General features: G+C 41.3%; 1 pseudogene; it reads left to right on the plus strand.

Annotated features, from left to right (window-relative positions):
• The first annotated feature begins 9,065 nt into the window (after nucleotides 1–9,065).
• LOC125361736 lies at nucleotides 9,066–9,379 on the plus strand (annotated as a pseudogene).
• Nucleotides 9,380–15,084: the final 5,705 nt, after the last annotated feature.

Raw genomic sequence — 15,084 nt, forward strand, 5'->3', positions numbered from 1 at the left:
ACACCTTGTAAAAAAATTTGTGTTCAATTAATAAACAAATAAAGCATTGTAGACTAGAATGATGATGTCAATCATTGGGAAGTTTTTAAAAAATGAAAGCAAAGGAGGTAGGAGAAAAATGAGGAAGGGTAGGTAACAAGTATGACAAGAAATGTATTCACTACCTAAGTACATAACTGTAGCCCCTCTGTACATCACCTTGACAATAAGAAAAATTTTTTAAAGAATTTGTCCAGGAACTGTTGAGTCACCTGTAATAATAGCTACTCAGGGGGCTGGGCTCTGAGGATTGCAGTTCTGTGCCAGCCCAGGCAGGAAAAACTGAGCTCCAGTGGTAGGACACTAGCCTTAAGCAGAAAAAGCTGACAGCACCCAGGCCCCAAGTTACAAGCCCCAGTACTAGCATATGCATACACACGCACACACACAAATATTGGATGTGAAAGTATGAGTCTTTTCAACTACTCTAACCTTTTTAGTCTCATCTAAAAATAGCTGATAACATCTAAATATTGTTAGGTCTATATACTGCCTAAGTAAGTTTGCCCTAGTCTTTCCCCTAAGATTTGGCTTAACTTTCATCTAACATTAAAAAATATTAACTTTTCAAATCATGACCAACATTTATCTTGTACCTAGTTTTGGTTGTGTAAGCTCTGACTCATACATTTTGTTTTTAATTTCTTTTGGGGGGAGGGGGCAGTCATGGGTAGGATTATATTTTCACAGCAAAATCTTTAATCAATTACCTGTTGGAAATATTTTTAAAGTTATCCCTGCTTTACTCTCCATTGTTGCTGAAACTGATGTTCCTTCTAATATTTTCTACATAATATTTTTGGAATTATTCAAATTACTGGCATTGCAAACCTAAAGGACAGTTCTTAAGACTATACTGCTTTGCTAATGCCTTGTTATTGTCTGGTTCTATTAGTGTTTTCTAAAAAGTACTCTATTACAGAGAAGCTCTCTAACCTTAGATCATTTTACCTTCTCTAGAAAAATGTGATACTTTTGATTTTCAAACAATACTTTATTACTAAGGAAAATAATAGAGCTACTCGGGAGAAAAATGAGTGTGGAGGTAACAAGTTGGATAAGAAATGTACTCATTGCCTTATGTATGAAACTAACATCTGCACATCTGTACATCTCTTTGACAAAAAAATAGGATTAAAAAATAACTACTCATGCATGTTGGTATAAATAAAGAAAAAAGATTAAACAGTGGAAAAGTGTGAAGAAAAGGATACTGGCCTAAAACAACTTCAGTTTTGTGTTTTTTTTTAACAACTTCAGTTTTTAATATGGGATGAGTCGCATGTGGATTTCTCCTTTCCTGTGACATAGCTTTAAGTTAATGCCTAAAATCTAGTCATAACCTTTGTTAACTGAAATAACAAGCACATTCCAAGGTAAAATAAAAATGATCTAGGTTTTTGATCATTTTGAATTATATACATGTCTGTTCTTGAGCTTATATGAATAATTTAGAGCTAGTTGGTTTCAAATTAAAGGAAGATAGAATTACTTATTGGTTTGCTGCTAAACCTTATCTATTTTGTGATGTTACTCAGGAATCAAGAAATTGCTTTGTGAACATAATTTCAGTTTTACATATAAGTTACCTTGATGCTTCTGAAAATTACCCAAAGTATTTTCTTTGCATTTGAGTCCTTAAATATTTAAAATAAAGCAACAACAAAACTCATTTACCTTCCACTGTTTTCCTCATTCATAACTTTTCCACATGTTGTTTTTGTCAGTCATGGGGCTTGAACTCAAGGCCTAGGCACTGTCCCTGGACTTTTTCAAACTCAAGGCTGCTGTTCTATCATTTTGAGCCATGGCACCATTTCCAGTTTTCTGGTTAATAGGACAAATGAGCTGCATGGGGACTTTTCTGCCCAGAGTGGCTTCTACAGCCATCCTCAAATCACAGCTAGGATTATAGGCATGAGCCACAAAACCCCGAATGTATTTTTTAAATTGTATTTCAGCTACTCCTTTTGTCCTAAAACTCTTCACTAAATGATCCTCCCCTTGTTGTCCTCTATCATGGCCCAGTTTTTGTTTCATTATCTATAAGTACTTGTACAAAGGGATTTTGATTCAGCAAATCAGCTTACAAGATGGCCCAGTTTTGAGGAACATCTTTCAATTCCTTAAATATGCTTTTTGGATATTTGAGACAAATTCTCACTTTAATAGCCCAGAATGTCTTTGAACTGGCCATATAATCCTGCCTCTAGATTCTCTAGGGCTGGGATATTGGCATACATCATCATGCCTGGCTTTTCTTCCTAACCCTTTTCATTCTCCAGATTTCACCTTAACAAATCCTTCTCCTTCCCTCCCCCTCCCCTCTCCCTTTCCTCCTCCCTCTCCTCCTCCTCCTTTCACCCAGGGCCTGGGCATTTTCCCTGAGCTTCTTTTTTGGCTCAAGGCTAGCACTCTATCACTTGAGCCACAGAGCCACTTCAGGCTTTTACTATTTATGGGGTACTGAGGAATCTAATCCAGGGCTTCAGCATTCCCAGCCCTAACATCACTATTGAATCACATTAGTTTTTAATCCTCTGGGTCAGATGATGCACCCCTAATTTCTGTAGTGTAGTACCACACTTTGTATGCCTGATTGATAGCATCTGTGCCTCTCATTCATTTTGTCTCCGTATGTGCTCTATTCACCATTGTATTTCCAGTATCTAGTGTGCTAACTGTAACATAATGAATGCTCATTAAATATTTGATAAATAACAGTCTGTGAGAACCAAGTTACTATGAAATAGGTTTAAAAAAAAAAAAGCTGCAGGGGCTGGGAATATGGCCTAGTGGCAAGAGTGCTTGCCTCCTACACATGAAGCTCTCAGTTCGATTCCCCAGCACCACATATATGGAAAACGGCCAGCAGGGGCGCTGTGGCTCAGGTGGCAGAGTGCTAGCCTTGAGTGGGAAGAAGCCAGGGACAGTGCTCAGGCCCTGAGTCCAAGGCCCAGGACTGGCCAAAAAAAAAAAAAAAGCTGCAGGTCTTTGTAATTGGCTTCCTGCAAACCGCTAGCACTCCAATAAAGACTCCAAAATTCAAAGAAAAAACAACATGCAAAGTACTAATTGGATTTTGTGGTCATAAATAACCTAATGAACAGTAAAGTACAATATCTCCACACCAAAGATTTGTATATCAGAAATGATAATGATTTATGAAAAAGTGAAATGCACTGGCCATTGTGATTTGTATTTTGTTCTCATGCAAAAAGCCCAAAGGTTGGGCATGTATTCCTGTCTTTTAGATTTGAGATTCTTCAGATAGAATAAAGAGAAGAAAGTCCTCACAAAAACCTTCAAATGGCTGTGGCTTAGTGGTAGAGTGCTTGCCTAGCATACATGAAGCCCTGAGTTTGATTCCTCAGTACCACATAAACAGAAAAAGCCACAAGTGGCACTGTGGCTCAAGTGACAGAGTGCTAACCTTGAGCAAAAGAAGCTCAGGAACAGTGTCTTGCCCCTGGGATCAGGCCCAAGGGACTGGCAAAAAAAAAAAAAAACAACCAAAAAACAAAAAAAAAACCTTAAAATGTATCTTCTGGATTTGCTTATGATCAAAATACTCCGGTAGAGGAATTTCTTTACTTGGTTCAGAGACTTAAAAGATTCAGTAAGGATCTGCTGGGTTTCTGGGCTCAGAGGACTTGACAGCTGGAGAAGCAAGAAGGTTTGTTGCTTCCAATAAACCACTCAGAAAACCAGAAGTGGTGCTGTGGCTCAGACCCAGAGTTCAAGCCCCATGACCAATAAAAATTTAAAAAAAAAAAACCCAAAAAACAAAAGTAGAATACACAGACCAATGAGAATGAAAGACCTCACTACATTTCTTGTCATTTTTGTTTGGGACTGGGTGGTCTTGATATATATATATATATCTGGCCTCAAACTCATGAACTTCATGTTCTACCACCCAGCTCTTTTTTTTACTATCTTGCAAGAGTTACTCAGAATTATTAAGCTGCTACTTTTCACACACATTCTTTCTTTCTTTTTTCCACTCCTGGGGCTTAAACTCAGGTCCTGGGCATTGTCCCTAAACTTCTTTTGCTCAAGGCTAGCACTCGACCACTTGAGCCACTTCTACTTCTTTTGTTCAAGGCTAGTACTCTACCACTTGAGCCACTTGCAACTTTTTCTGTTTATATGGTACTGAGGAGTCCAACCCAGAGCTTCACGCATGCTAGGCAAGCACTCTACGAGTATGCCACATTCTCAGCCCCTACTACTCTTGAGCCACACCTCTACTTCTGGCTTTGGGTGGTTAATTGGAGATAAAAATCCCTTGTATTTGTCTGCCAGGGCTGGAATCAAATTTCATTTCTCAGATCTCAGCCTCTAGAATAGGGAGTAGCTAAGATTATCAGGATGAGCCACCAGCAACCAGTTCCATTTTTTGCAGGGGAAATACAGTATTTGTAAATGTTAACAGAAACAAGGTCTGATTTTTTAGAAATTGGAGAACATCAGAATTTCATTCCCTTAAGTGTGAGTAAAGCATTTGTTGGGATAAACATATTGACAATATTAGCTATTTTAGCAGATTGAGGCTATAGAAAAGTGACTTAATAACTACACTGCACTCAAAGAAACAGAAGGTTTTGTCATTAGTTTGTTCTGAGCTTAAATCCTAACCAGTCAGTCTACTCTCATACATGCCTCTTAGACCCATGTGAACACGGGCATACAATACAGGAATTTGTTGCCTAAAGCATATGTATGCACACATACACACAGGTGTAAAACTCTATGGAGCAATAAACAGTGTAACCAAATTAATATCAGGAAATTGAGATTATAAGGAGGGAGGATAGTGGAAGGAGATGGAGGAATGTAAAGAGGAATGGGACAAATACAGCCAGGAAATTCAATTTTACATGTGAGATAAAGGAGGTGGGAAATGTGATATGAGTCTGGAAAGGAACAGATAGAAGGGGGAAGAATGGTGGAAGAAGGGTGACTCATGTCAAGAAGCACTGAACACTTAGATGGACCTGTTAAATTGTAACCTCTGTACTTTTTTTTCCCCTACCAGTCCTGAGTGAACTCAGGGCACTGCTTCTGAGCTTCTTTTTGCTCAAGGCTAGCACTCTACCACTTGAGGCACAGCACCACTTCTGGCCTTTTCTGTTTATGTGGTAGTGAGGAACTGAACCCAGGGCTTAATGCATGCTAGGCAAGCCCTCTACCACCAAACCACATTCCCAGCCCTTCTGAAATTCCAAAAAGAAAAAATCCACTATGTCTGCTTTTGAGACACAGTAAAATTTAAGATGCTGACAGACCAAGATTGATTATTATCTGGAAATATAAATATACATTACTTAACCTGGACACTATAGCTACCTTTTCCTCTAAGTGAGAATATACTGGGCCCTTTTCACAAGTAGGAACCTATAACACAACAAAATAAATGGAATTTTAAGCACATATACCATGTGCTAAACCAACTGACTTTTTTTTTTAAATTCTGATTCTGGGGCTTGAACTCAGCCTGGGCACTGTCCCTCAGCTTCTTTGGTTCAAAGCTAGTGCTCTACCGCTTGAGTCCCAGCACCACTTGTGGCTCTTTCTGAGCAGTTTATTAGAGATACTGTAAGAGTGTCACAGACTTTCCTCTCTGGGCTGGCTTTGAACTGTGATCCTCAGATCTCAGTCTCGTGAGTAGCTGGGATTACAGGTGTGAGCCACCAGCTCATGGCTAACAAATATACTTTGATAGCACTTGCCTATTCAATATCTCATTTAATTTGATAAGATAGGTATTGTTATCCTACTTTATAGACTAGAAAATACGCATAACCTAAAATTATGACATAATAGAACTATATAACTCACTAGAAATGTTATTTGACAAATTAAGAGATCAAAAGTTTATAATAAGGGCTGGGGATATAGCCTAGTGGCAAGAGTGCCTGCCTCGGATACACGAGGCCCTAGGTTCGAGTCCCCAGCACCACATATACAGAAAATGGCCAGAAGCGGCGCTGTGGCTCAAGTGGCGGAGTGCTAGCCTTGAGCGGGAAGAAGCCAGGGACAGTGCTCAGGCCCTGAGTCCAAGGCCCAGGACTGGCCAAAAAAAAAAAAAAGTTTATAATAAATCATCTCTCAAATGTCACTCACTGTACATGTTTCAGTTTTTACTATGCATTGGAATTGATAGGCTTTTAAGGTACAAATACCACAAAATGTTCCTTTAAAGTGTACCATTTGGTTGTATTTTGTATATTGACAAAACTTCGGTTTGGTTTTTTTTTGCCACTCGTGGGGCGTCCCTGGCTTCTTTTTGCTCAAGGCTAGCACTCTGCCAACTTGAGCCACAGCGCCACTTCTGGCCGTTTTCTATGAATGTGCTGAGGAATTGAACCCAGGGCTTCATATATCCGAGGCAAGCACTCTTGACACTAGGCCATATTCCCAGTCCCATTTCGGGTTGTTGTTTTTTTTGTGTGTGTGTTTTTGTTTTTTTTTTTTTTTTTGCCAGTCCTGGGGCTTGGACTCAGGGCCTGGGCACTGTCCCTGGCTTCTTTTTGCTCAAGGCTAGCACTCTGCCACTTGAGCCACAGCGCCACTACTGGCTTTTTTTTTTTTTTCCTGTTTATGTGATGCCTCATGCACAGGGCCTCATGCATGCTAGGCAAGCACTCTACCACAAGCCACATTCCCAGCCCTGTATATTGACAAAATTTTGTAACTACTATCATTAGCTGATTCCAGAAAATTTTCATCATCCTAGAAAGAAATCTCATGGCTATAATTAATTATTAACCTATTTCTCTCTTCTATCAGTCCCTAGGAACTAGCAGTCTGCTCTCTATTTATGCAGCTGTCTACTTCAGACATTCATATAGATGGAATTATATTAGAAACACACTCCACCTTTTACCTTTGATTTTCACTTAACATAATATTCTCAAAATCCATCCATGCTGTAGCCTGTATCATTACTTCATTCAGTCTAGGAGCTAAATCCTCCGTTATATATAAACCACGTTTCATTTTTAGCCATTCACCAGATCGTGAACATTTGGATTGCTTTCACTTTCTAGCTATTATAAATCTTACTGCTTTGAACATTTAATTTCCAACTTTTGGTAGACACATTCTTTCCACTCTCAAGAGTAAATCCTGGGCTGGGAATGTAGCCTAGTGGCAAGAGTGCTTGCCTCGTATACATGTAGCCCTGGGTTCAATTCCCCAGCACCATATATATAGAAAACAGCCAGAAGTGGCACTATGGCTCAAGTGGCAGAGTGCTAGCCTTGAGCAAAGGGAAGCCAGGGACAGTGCTCAGGCCCTGAGTCCAAGCCCAGGACTGGCAAAAAAAAAAGAGTAAATACCTTGGCCTAGAGAGTCTGGGTCATATGGTGACTTGACAAACTTTTTTTTTTACAAAGTACTTGAACTATTTTATATTCCATCAACCATGTCTGAGGTTCCTCCAATTTCTTCACATCCTCACCAACAAGTATTGTTTTAAAACATATTTTAAGTTGGCATATTTTCTTAATGTCGGCAAAATTCTCTTGAAAGTATCCTGTAAATCATTGCAGTACCCCTGGCTGATTTCTGTTAAACCACCTACTAAATATCGGAAATAATGACCTTACCAAAACTGGCAACTCTTCAAAACACATTCTAGTGCTTTTGTAATCAGTGTGGTGCTGACATAAAGACAGGCACACACAATGATGGAACCAAACTGAGCTCAGAAATAAATCCGCAAGTGTATGGTCTAATGGGTTTGAAAAGGTTGCCGTGACCATACCATAGACCACACAATCTCTTCAACAGTGCTGGGAAAACAGGATAACCACACACAAAAGAATGAAGCTGGATTTTTTTTTTTTTTTGCCAGTCTTGGGGCTTGGACTCAGGGCCTGAGCACTGTCCCTGGCTTCTTTTTGTTCAAGGCTAGCACTCTAACACTTGAGCCACAGCACCACTTCCAGCTTTTTCTCTTTATGTGACTCGGAGGAATCAAACTCACAGATTCATGCATGGTAGGCAAGCACTCTACTGCTAAGCCACATTCCCAGCCCTGAAGCTGGATCATTACCTTACACATTCTACAAAAATTAACTCAGGCAGGTATATGTGGCTCAAGCCCATAATCCTAGCTACTCAGGAGGCTGAGAGCTGAGGATCATGGTTCAAAGCCAGCCTGGGCAGGGAAGCCTGTAAGATTCATCTCCAATTAACCACCAGAAAACTAGAAGTGGCACTGTGGCTCAAATGGCAGAATGCTAGCCTTGAGCAAAAGAGCTCAGGGACAGCGCCAGGCCCTGAGTTCAAGCCCCAATGCCAGAATAAAACTAAAAAAAAAATTTTTTTTAAATTAACTCAACTGGGTGCCGGTGGGTCACACCTGTAATCCTTGCTACTGAGGGGACTGAGGATTGATGATCACAGCTCAACGCTGGCTAAGGAAGGAATTAACCAGCAAAAATCCAGAATGGAGCTGTGACTTAAGTGGGAGAGGGCCAGCCTTGAGCAAAACAGCTCAGAGTCAGTATGCCCTGGGAGTTACATGTTAAATGTGTAACTTAAAATGTTATAACTCCTGGAAGGAAACCCAAGGGGATAGTTTCATGACACTGTACTTAATAGTGGAGTGATACTTTGGGACATGAAGCCCAAAGCACAGGCAAGAAAAGCAAACATAGGGCTGGGGATATGGCCTAGTGGCAAGAGTGCCTGCCTCGGATACACGAGGCCCTAGGTTCGATTCCCCAGCACCACATATACAGAAAACGGCCAGAAGCGGTGCTGTGGCGCAAGTGGCAGAGTGCTAGCCTTGAGCAAAAAGAAGCCAGGGACAGTGCTCAGGCCCCGAGTCTAAGGCCCAGGACTGGCAAAAAAAAAAAAAAAAAAAAGCAAACATAGACAAATGGGACCGCATCAAACTTAAAGGCTTCTGCCCCTCAAAGGAAACAGCAGAGTGAAAAGTCAATCTTGTATGGATGGTTAAAATCTATACATTATAAAATATATGAGAGCTCTCTGGGTCTGGACCTGAGTTGCAGCAACATGGCCAAACGCACCAAGGTCAGCAACATCGGTAAATACGGCACCGGCTACGGTGCCTCACTCCAGAAGATGGTGAAAAAAACAGATATCAGTCAGCACGCCAAGTACACCTGCTCCATCGGTGGCAAGACCAAGATGAAGAGGCGAGCTGTGGGCATCTGGCACTGTAGTTCCTGCATTGAAAACAGTTGCTGGGGGTGCCTGGACCTACAACACCATTTCTGCCATCACAGTCAAGCCTGCCATTAGAAGACTAAAGGAATTAAAAGACCAGTAAAAGCTCTACTATCTGAGTTTATCTCTACAATAAATGGGTCAATTTATATAACAAAAAAATATATGAGAGAAAAAAATTGCACCAATCTGACAAAAGGTAAATATCCAATATACATGAAGAATTTACACAACTCAGCAACAAGTCAACCCAATTGTAAAATAGGCAAAAGACCTCCATATATATATTTCTCACAGAAAATATACAAATAGCAAAAACCTGAGCAGTAGAGTACCTAAATAGCAGTGGTGAGGCCCTGAGTTCAAATCTCAGAACCATCAAAAAGGAAAAAATAAGAACAAAGGAAACAAATGGCCAACAAAATATGGAAAGATTTTCAACATCACTAATATTAAAGAAATGCAAATTTAAAAGGATGTGGAAAAGCTGGAACCTTACCCACTGTTGATGGGAGTGAAAAATGGTCTGGCCTCTATGGCAAATAGTACAGGATTCCTCAAAAACTAACCTCAAAAACTATCGACATTACATTTAAAGCCCTAGGTGAATTTTCTTGGGCTTGGCCACATGGATGCTGTATATGTTCTTGATACATTGTGTATTGTATATATGTCTACCTGACCTAGGGAAGGGAAAGAAAAACACGGTGTAAGATATCACAAGAAATGTACACAGTGCCCTACTGTGTAACTGTACCCTTTTTGCACAACACCTTGTCAAAAAATTTGTGTTCAATTAATAAATAAATTAAATTTAAAAAAAAACTAACCAGAATAACATAATTTGCTGGGGCTAAACTTTCACACATGTAAGGAAGCACTCTATCACTGAGGTACATCCTAGCCTTGAAAATGGCTGAGTAAGGCATTAGACTGTATATCTAACTACAATCTTGAAGATATTCATATATCTGTATTGATTGATACATTATCCAAAATAGTCAAGAGATGGAAGCAGTTCAGATGTCCATTCATGGATGAATGGTTAAAGTAAGTGTAACACATCCTTAACAATTTCAGTCCTGGAAAAAAAGAAAAAGATCCAGGCACAGTGGCTCATGCCTGTAATCCTAGCTATGCATGAAGCTGAGATCTGAGGATTGTGATTTGAATCCAGCCCAGGCAGGAAGGCCTTGAGGCGTGTGTGTGTGTGTGTGTGTGTGTGTGTGTGTGTGTGTGATGGGCTTGAACTCAGGCCTGGACATTCTCCCTGAGCTCTTTTTGCTCAAGGCTAGCACTCTACCACTTTGTGCCATAGCACCACTTCTGGTTTTCTGGTGGCTAATTGGAGATGAGTATCACAGACTTTCCCATCCAGGCTGCCTTTGAATACAATCCCCAGATCAGCCTCCTGCATAGCTAAGAGTACATGCATGAGCCAACAGTTGTCAGCCTCCATGAGACTATTATTTTCAATTAACCAACAAAAAGCAAGAAGTGGAGCTGTGGTTTAGGTGGGAAAGCACCAGCTTGGAGCAAAAAAGCTAAATGGCAATGCCCAGTGCTCGAGTTCAAGCCCCAGAACCAGGGGGAAAAACAAGAAAAGAAAGAGCTGTGTATGATGGTTCATGCCTGCAGTCCCAGCTCCTTAGAAGTTGAGGTAGGAGAATCCCTTGAGCTTGGAGTTTGAAGTTGGCCTGTGCAAAAGAGCAAGACTCTACCCAAACAAAAAAAAAATTTTACATGGAAAATAAATGATCAATAAAACTTTGGCTGGAGATATAGATTGGTATAGCCCTTTCCTAGGCATTTGAGATCCTGGATTAGAGTCTTAGCTCTATTAAAAACAAAACCCAAAACTACAAAAAAAATGTTTTTTCACTCTGTATTTTCTTACATTGCTATAGAAAATGGAAGTAGGTGGTTTTTTGTTTGGTGGATTTAGGATTGCACCAGGATCTATTAATGAATCATAAACTTTCTGTTCTCTTTCCTCCCTCTTGACTGGCTTAAGTAAACTTGATTTTAGAGCAGTTTGATCAAGTGAAGTTCTTCCCATATACTAAACAGAATACTGACTTGACATCCCAGGTTGAGAAATGATCGTTATAGATCATTATAAATGAGCCAAATCTGACAGCCTAGTTTACCTAGGCTGTATACCTAGTCATCTTGATGCTAATTCTATGCCTTCTCTAAATACAAAGAAAGGGGCTGGGAATATGGCCTAGTGGTAAAGTGCTTGCCTCTAAATAGAAAGAAAAATACTGTGCAGAAATGAGAATCTTGATGCATGCTGCCAGCAGCTGTATAGCTCAGGAAGGGGAAAAAATAAAGGAAGAGATGAAAGAAGTTTCCTTTTACATTATAAGCTATGATTTTGATACTTTCTAGTTATGCAAGACACTTTTAAGAATGAATTTCTTTCTTTCTTTTTTGGTTGAATTCTTTTTGCTCAAGGCTAGTCCTCTACCACTTGAGCCACAGTGCCACTTCCTGTTTTCTGATGGTTAATTGGAGATAAGTCTCTGGGCCTTTTCTGCCTGGGCTGGCTTTGAATCTTTTTTTTTTTTTTTTTTTTTTTTTTTTGCCTGTCCTGGGGCTTGGACTCAGGGCCTGAGCACTGGGCTTCTTCTTGCTCAAGGCTAGCACTCTGCCACTTGAGCCACAGCGCCACTTCTGGCCGTTTTCTGTATATGTGGTGCTGGGGAATCGAACCTAGGGCCTCATGTATACGAGGCAAGCACTCTTGCCACTAGGCCATATCCCCAGCCCCCTGGCTTTGAATCTTGATCCTCAGATCTAAGCCTCCTAATAGCTATGATTATAGGCATGCGCCACCAGCACTTGGCAGTTCCTAAACATTAAACTTTAAAAACATAAAGCTGACATAAGTATGTATGTATATGTGTGTATGTGTGTGTATGTGTATATGTGTGTGTATGTTGTGGGCATATGCATTTATGTGCATGCAAACTCAGGGCATTGTGCATAGTAGTCAAGTGCTCTACCAATGAGCTACACCTCTAACTACAAGTTTCATATTCTTTTTAGGGTTCTATTGAGGGTATGTGTGCGTGTGTGTGTGTGTGTGTATGTGTGTGTGCATACACATATACACGCTCTAGAACGGGTTTGATCATAGGACTTCATGCTCATCTTTTTTCACTCATGGCTGTATGTGTATATATATATATTTTTAATCGGTTGTGGAGCTTGAACTCTGGTCCTGGGTGCTGTCCCTGAGCTCTTTAGCTCAAGGCTAGCACTCTACCACTTGAGTCACAGCACCACTTCCCATTTTCTGGTGGTTAATTGGAGATAAGAGTCTCATGGACTTTCCTGCGCAGGCTGGCTGTGAACTGAGATCTCAGATCTCAGCCTTCTGAGTAGCTAGGATTACAGGCATGAGCCACCAATGCCTGGCTATGAGTCTATCTTGATGAGGACAACAGTCATATCAACCAACAATTCTATCAATAATCAGTCAATCGACAATCATAGCATCCACTATGTGCCCAACACTACACAGATACTAAATGAAATCTAAAAAGTTAAATATTCTCCCCCGATTCCTCAGCACCACATATATAGAAAAGACCAGAGTGGCGCTGTGGCTCAAGTTGGCAGAGTGCTAGCCTTGAGCAAAAAGAAGCCAGGGACAGTGCTCAGGCCCTGAGCTCAAGCCTCAGGACTGGCAAAAAACCAAAAAGTTCCCTATCCAATTTTGTTTGTGTGCTAAAATAACTAGGAGGTCAATAAAGCCACAAGTAAATAGTAATGTATTTGATATGTGCCATTGTATTCTCAGAGAGAGAATACATCAAGAAATCCGGAAAAAATCTGCAGTGAAGGTGAGAAAGGGTTAGGCCTTATAGGGTGTATAGAACGTAGACAGGAAGGGTTGGGAATGTGCTTAACGGTAGAGTGCTTGCCTAGTGTGCATGAATCTGTGATTCCTCAGCATCACTTATATAGAAAAAGCCAGAGTGGCACTGTGGCTCAAGTGGCAGAGTGTTAGTCTTGAGCAAAAAGAAGCCAGGGACTGGGCTCAGCCCTGAGTTCAAGCCCCAGGGCTTGAAAAACAAAAAACAGTAGACAAGTAGAGAACCCTGACATTACTGATGAGAAAGGCAAGTACAGCACAAACTAACAAATGCCATATGAAGTATCAAAATGGTCACAGAGGTCACCTGTCACCTGCATTTTAAAACTTTTTACTTTATTATTGTTATAAAGGTGATATTTATTGTTATTATAAGGGTGATATACAGAATGATTACATTGTCATGGGTCAGGTAATGAGTACAGTTCCTTTCATACAATGTCATCTGTTCCCTTACTCTCTCCCAGTCCCTCCCTCCCATTTCCACCCACCAGTTGTATAGTTTACTTTTATCAGTGTCCAGTGGTGAGCTCCACAGCTGCATTTTTCACCATTTTCCCTTCCTCTATGCCCTTCCTCTCACAGATAGACACGTGAATATGCTATATATAAAGAAGGAAGACAGATTCATAAAAAAAAAATAAAAACAGAAAAAGAAGGGAGGGGAGCTCTTGTTTCCATATCTTGGAGCTCATTTAAAAAAGACCCCAGTGTTCGCATTTGTCATGATTTGTCTTCCAAAATAGAGGAAACTCCCCCCCCCCCCGAGTAATGACCATGGGCTTGTGTGTTCAAGTTAACTGGTATCTGGGGGTCTTGAAACTGAAGCTCAGTTGGAATTTACCTTTTTGAGCTGTAACCAAGAAATTACACAAACAGAAGCGACATCAGGTTTTACTACCAGCAGGGGGAGAAAGCACATTAAAAAGGGCCAATTGGGTTGACAACCTTTTCTAACTCTGGGGCAGCAAGTGCTCCCCAGGTCTCCCCCACACTCAGTGTGCTCAGTCCCTAGAGTCTCAACTTTTTAGTATGGATTCTCTGAAACAAGCACATGAAGGAGCTTGTGCCAAATAAGCTAAATGGTGAACTTCCTCTTAATATCCTAATTACCAGATTACCAAGCATCCTCATTCTAAAAATACTTCTAAAAATATGTAACAAACGCTAAAAATGACTCAAGTATTCCCAAACTTGAAAAAAGAAAAGGAATCTCGGTCGTTGCTCTTTGGACTGCCCTTCTTTTCAGATGTCCATCACACTGGAACCCCCAGACTCCCTGCCTCAGTTTCCCAAGTAGCGAAGGTGCTTCCTAGCAACACGTTCCCTTCTTTCCCGTCCTCTCTCCCATCCCTCCCCTTCCTGAAACAGACTGTCTCTACTCACCCGACCCACTCACTTCCTTGGCAGCCAGCACCATGCTGTCTTCTTCTGACCTCTAGACCTTGCTCTCCCGGTGAGATAAGAATTTATTTGTTCTTAACGGGAAGGGAGGCCTGGACACGTCAATGCATTTGTTACTATAACATCATTGTAAGCACATTTGTGTTCTAGTCCCACATATTGAACATGGATCGCTTCGTGTGATCATAGCCAGCTCCATGCAGCAGGTGTCGAGACCACCAGCTCCGGTTCAAGTGAGGGCACTTGAAGCCCAGTTAAGCGCTGGCGGGGGAGGGGGTGGGGGGAGGCCGAACCAGTGGGCGGTGTATGGTGTTTGAACCCCGCTCGCCCGGGGAGTGCCCGCGCGGACTCCCCGGGTCGCCCCGCCCCGCCCCGCCCCGCCCCGCGGAATTCTTTACACCTCCGGTCCAGACTGGCTCGAGGTCTTTGGAGCAAAGCAGAAGCTCAGGGTACACGCGGCTCGGGGAGACACGTGACTAACGAAGGGGGCGGCACCAACCTGGAGCCCCGCCCCTTGGCTAAGCCCCGCCCCTACTAGTTAACCG

The sequence above is a fragment of the Perognathus longimembris genome, chromosome 13, assembly GCF_023159225.1.
Source record: "Perognathus longimembris pacificus isolate PPM17 chromosome 13, ASM2315922v1, whole genome shotgun sequence".
Taxonomy (NCBI): Eukaryota; Metazoa; Chordata; class Mammalia; order Rodentia; family Heteromyidae; genus Perognathus; species Perognathus longimembris.